Source organism: Geospiza fortis, unplaced genomic scaffold, assembly GCF_000277835.1.
Source record: "Geospiza fortis unplaced genomic scaffold, GeoFor_1.0 scaffold98, whole genome shotgun sequence".
NCBI classification, from domain to species: Eukaryota; Metazoa; Chordata; class Aves; order Passeriformes; family Thraupidae; genus Geospiza; species Geospiza fortis.
In genome coordinates, this window is record NW_005054306.1 from 4714168 (window position 1) to 4720101 (window position 5934).

Consider the following 5934-nt stretch of genomic DNA (forward strand, 5'->3'; position numbering starts at 1 on the left):
CCTCCTAAATTGTTTGTTTAATTCAAGCTGCATATCACTACTTTTTTTTTTTTTTTAAATTCATTCTCCCTCCTGGGAAGCTTCCCCACCCTTCCTCATCGGTTGTTTGATCATAATAATGGAACATTGGCAAAAGAGAATCGTCGCATAAAAATCCCCACTGAACTTTACAACCTCTGTAGAAGTGCCCATAAAACAGCTTTTCAAAACTGAAAAAAAAGCCACACCCAAAAGCCCAGATCCTGGAAAACTGGCTAACAACTCTCCCAAATCCAACCGTGCTTAACTTAGCCTTGGCTATAAAGTCATATAAAAGTACATATTCTGGCTCACTGCCCAAATACTTCCCATGGATCCTCCTAGGTCAGCACAAAGAAGAAATTGTCTCAGATCCCTTCAAGTTTATCCTCTTTACTCCAAGGATATGCTGGTGACTAAAAAGGAATATATTGCCTGCAGCAGACAGCAAAAATGTGATCTAACAGAGAGCTGAAGCAATACTGAGATCACCAACAGTATAACTAGGGCAGCAGAGCTCTTGGTGTAGCTTGTTTTCTGGCAAGTTTGGTGGGGTTTAAAGCCTCCTCAAAACTCTGAACTTCCCCTGACATGTCCCTTTGTGCTAGATGTAGCAGAGAGATAGCAGACTTGCAAGAACATTCTTTTCCAACCTAGCATGTCCCATAGGAGGGCATCCCAAAACCAGCCAGCTCTGTGTGCTCAGTTATTCCCTTTTTAAGCATTGCACCAGTTTTAAAATTGCTCTGTGCCAGCAGTGCTTGAAAGTCAGCTTTAGTTGCCTTGTGTAGCAAGCCTAAAATGCAGTCAAAAACTTTTCTACTATGATGGGAAAAGGAAATGTTTCTCTATAACACAAAGAGTTCAGCAAGGCAGATCCAGACTTACATGTCTTGATTTTTGTATCACACCTATTACCTGTCAGTATAATCTGATAGGGATATTTTAAAATACTTTGTTTCTCTAGTTTTGATTTTTTTTCTTAAGTGGAGAGACCTGTGAAGGTGCTTTGTCTTAGATTATTGGTTTTAGATGCTAAAATTACTTCCCCTGAATGGCCCAGTAAGCAAGGAGGAGGAATAAATTTTGATTGCACTCTGCCACCTGTACTCCTGACAGCTTAATTTGTTAATGTCAAGTCTGCAGGCACTAAATGAATGCTCATGAAAGTCTTGACTATCTGATGAAGGGCACTGGCTAGTATGATGCAATTAGCTGAGCTCACTGATTATGATAGACAGCTGGAGCTCTCTGAGTTTTTCTGAAAGAGCTTAATCCATGGTATCAGAATAAAAGAAGATCTCTACATGAGAAAGGGGAAGAATGAAGGCAGTTAAATAGATTTTTTTAAATGGTTGTGTTTATTATACTTCCCATTTGGCCTTGACATTTGTCTTAACCACCAGTGAACATAACTGTACTGCTGATTTCACTGCAATCAAAACCAGTTTTAATTTGCATAATAAGCTGAAAGTATTTGTTTGAAACTATGACCTGCAATAAAACCCCCAAAAAATTTTCACACTGTTTTGCAGGAATTTCATATTTTCTTTTGAAAGCAAGGGTGATGAAATTTATTTTCATGTACAGTAAACACCGTTTTTCAGATCTTTTAAAAAACTTTTTTGTATTTTATTGTTATTTTCACCCTGGCCAAGTGACAAATTCGATAGAATAGAAAACAATTCCCTTTGACAGGAGGCACAATACTGGCTCCCCCAACTCGTCTGTTAGCAACAGAGCTGGCTGAGCAGCTGCCCCTGTCCCACTGCCAGGAAATGCTGACAGCAACAGCTACACCATTTCAGCTGCTCACTGGCTCCATAGCAAGTTTTGATGGCTAATGGATTGCGTAAGTGCTACCCAGATCTGCCCAGATCTGAGGAAAAAGAACAGCAGCTTTGGGATGTCGGCTGTTTTGAGAGAGTCCCAGCACCACAGAAAGTTTCTTTCAAATGTGTGGGTCACACTCTGCCTGCAGTGACTTGGTGCCGTAACACAAATCTGCATAAATCAAAGCTGCATTTTCTGGTAAGGTAGAATGAAAAAGGGTTTAGGAGACACCAGCATCTTTCAGCTGGCACAGAATGTTTTGCTATGACAGCAGCCAGCCACGATGGAGCCAACAGACAGAGCAGTGTGCATGCATGTTGAAAATTGGCTGATTTAGTTGCTTACCCACACGTACAAATGAATCCTGGTAGCTCCCTAATTGCCAAGCTATTAGCTATGCAGTCAGGCAGCTCCAAGATTAAGCAAGTCCCTTCAGTTTTAGACACTTGCTTGCATAGCTGTGAGGAAATCCATGTTGCTTTGTAGAGTTTTATTAAGCTATTGGAGCTCTGAATGCGTATGCATGTGGACAGGCATTGTGTAAACCTCCAAGCAGATCAGTGCTGGGAGGGAGCTACCCTTAGGTACTCAGGCTGTGTGCATGACCAGGGGCAGCTGATTCTCCTCTGGTCCTTAGGCAGACTTTCTCTGTAATAGGAAAAGTCATTTGCCTTTCAAAAAAAATCAGGTGCTTTACTTGGTGGCTATTTCTAAGTAGCAGAAAGTTATTGACTTAAACCAGAGTGATCACAAACATGATGTGGTGAGTTTTAAGGCAAATCTGCTACACACTGATGAAGGTACAAGCTATTGTTTTTGGGAAAAACTGCCCTTTTATGTCTCCTCGATTGTGCATTGGAAGTTTAGGCCTGCTGGAAAGGTCTCACAGCTAGATACCTGACATTTTGAGAAACACTGGACTGTTTAGATACTTTTGAAAACATTTCTTTTGGTTTCTTTAAGCTTTGCACTGAGCTCAGGTGATTCTCCTGGCCTGGGCTGACAACATCTTTTTGACAAATTGCTCTTCATAATTAAGGTGAAGGATGTGACAAGACCTGTTTTCTGAGCTGAAAGTGTGTTAATGGCCCTAATAAATGGGTCATCCTTGTCTGTATGGGTCTGTACTGTAAACCAGTCTGTAACTGCAGGCTATCAGTCCAGCCTTTAACCTGTAATGAGCGTGGATGGATACCACTTGCATTCCAGTTTTAGTGCTCCCCTTCTGCTTCCCACAGAGCTCCTTGCCATGTGCTGAGTGAACAGAGAAATCCAGTCAAGCTACCATCTGTAGTGTGGAGCAGAAATGTGTCTTCATTCACACAGAATGAAGTGATTTCACCTGTGATTCAATTCTACACCGTGAGGTACAGCCAGATTTTCAGGTTCTGTATCGATTTTAGAAGCAGCACCAGTAGATGTGTCCTAGTCCTCCTGATTCAGATTCTACTGGATCATTCCCTCACACATCCTGTGTCTCCATAACATAAGCCATTATCCTCATAATTGATGGGAAGTTCAGATGAGGTTTGTTAAGCCAGCATCATTCTGATAACTCCTGACAAAGCTAGAGAATAGAAAACAATATTTATTTTTTCTTACAAAAAATCTAATACACTTGTCCAAACTCCTGGTTTGGAGACAACAGTAAACCCACTAGCAATTTGATGCCATTCCCATTGTGGTTTTCATGGAAACCAACACTTTCTTTAGTGACTATCATTAGTTTCCATAGCTGAGAAATTACTTCTAGCTGCCAAAAAAGTTTTCCTCATTACCATTTAGGTTTTATTCTTACTTGCAGGTGCAAAAAGCTGTCTCTAATCTTCTATTTCCTGTTCTCTGGGTTTTTTTTTTAGTTGATGAGCACAGGTAGAGCTTTAGATTGCTTTCTGTTTCTGTGACAGTCTTTTATGATCTAGCTCTAGGTTCAGACCTTTTCAGGGTCTGAACCAGAAAATAGAGTAGTTTCTTAAATTTTACTGGTGTGACAGGAATATTCATGACTGCTGAAGTGGCTGCAGTTATTGTATCCACAGCAGCACACATCACACTTGGCTAGTTTGGAAATGGACTCTGTTTTCATGCAAATCCTATTATTTGCATGAAGGAATGGATTGTTCATACAGGCCATCAAATTTAACAAAGGAAACTTCACTTTTTGACTGCATTTACATAAAGGCAAAAATACTTGCTGTGGGCCTCATACTGTGATTTCTCAGTGCTTGCTGGGACAGAGCAGGTTTTCCTGTGGGTCAAATCAAGATATCTAAAAGTTTTTTGTTTGCCAGTTTCCATGGACACTCCAGCCTGAGTCCTCTCTTAGAGCAGTTGATTTTAACATTGTTCATCATACAAGATATCCTTTCCTTTTTGATTCTTTTACCTTCTTATTATGTCAGTGGTTCACACCCTCTTCTGGATCACCATGTGACTGCTTTGATCTGAGGATGTTATTCTGTGCTCAGACACTCCCTTAGTTGCTTTCTTTGATGCAGCAAAACCAGAAAGTTTAAATAAAGATTTTAAGAGCAGGAAGTTTTGACTGCCCTTATCTGGCATGAGATGTCCAATTTTTGGGGTTACATATTGAGGCTATATGCTTTAGTCTAGACTTCACAGTTCTTGGACTTGTGCATTAGCACTGAAAGTTCAGCTCTGGAATCTCTGTCTTGTTGCCCACCTGTTGGTGGTTAATGGTGAATTTAGGCTAACCTGGGTTTGCTTGTGGTGACCTAAAGGTATTGCTCTTGATAGAAGAGAAAAAAGCAAGCAAAATAGAAACAACCGGGTTTTAAGCTTTCATTACAAATTTGCCATGCAGCTTTAATAGTGCTATCAGGAATAGAAAATTGTGTCATGGAAGAAAAGGGTCTTTCCATAGGTTTCCCTAGGACCGCTTTAAAATGATTTATAGAACTGCTCCTCTTTTATTGAATTATATGGGATAATAAAAGCCCCCAAACTTGAGAACAAAAGGAAGTTGCTCTTTCAAGTCTTTTCATGAGTAGTTTCTGACCAAACGTCTTACATATTTACACAGGTCTGCTGACAATTTCATGGTGTTTTAGTCCAATAAATCTGTTCAACATGATGAATGTGATAAGCAGAGTACACTGAATGAAATCATCAAATGTCAATTTAGTCAGATTCTCACTGTGCTGCTCTCACTCTTCCACCTAACTGCCTTTAAGCCTTATTTTCAAACTCCCTGAGAATTTATGCTGATCTAAGTCCATGTGCTAGCACTGGCCTTTTTTTCATGCTGTAGTGAGCTGGTTCGGGGAGCTGAAGAGGAAAGAAGGCTGACCCTGCAAAGCACAGCAAATTGTTTTCAGTCTGTGTGGCTCCCTGAACTTGGTTGCTAAGAGATCAGCAATGACTACTGCTAGTGCAAGTTTGATGAATAGTTTAGGAAAAAAAGCTGTATTTCAGGAGCAGGTTATCCTAAATCATACCTGATCCCTGGCTTCTAAATGAAGGGATCATTCAGAAACATTGGTCAGGATTCATCAATTTCTTTACTTGAATATCTTGCTTGTGTTTTTCCAAATGCAGAGTTTGTTGGGCCTCATTAAGACACACTGTGATGAAATAAAATGCAAACCAAATAGCTGAACTGACTTAATGAATAACCACATGTCAGTAAGAAAATATAAGTAAAATTTTTGAAAATATAAAGAGACTGCAATCTTTTAACCAGGTCATGTGGGTCATTTAATAGTTCTGCCAACTGAACAGAGAAGGTGATGTCTTGACCCTTCTGGAATCCACAGGAATTTTTTGATTTACTTGAACCAGGATTTGACTGCAAAGATTTTTTTCGTACCATGTAAAACAGAAGATCAGAATTTACTCTCACTGCATTTACAGCAGCCTCATGGTTCAATATACAAATATATCTGTATGAAAGGGGCTCACAAATGCAGAAACAAAATGTGGATTAAAAGAAAAAAGTGATAAACTTCTGGAATCAAAGCAGAAGACATTAAATATATACATGTTGATCATTACTACATGTAGTCCAAGAAAAAAATTGATGTCTAGGAGGAAAGGAATGCTTTGGAAAACACTCATTTAACC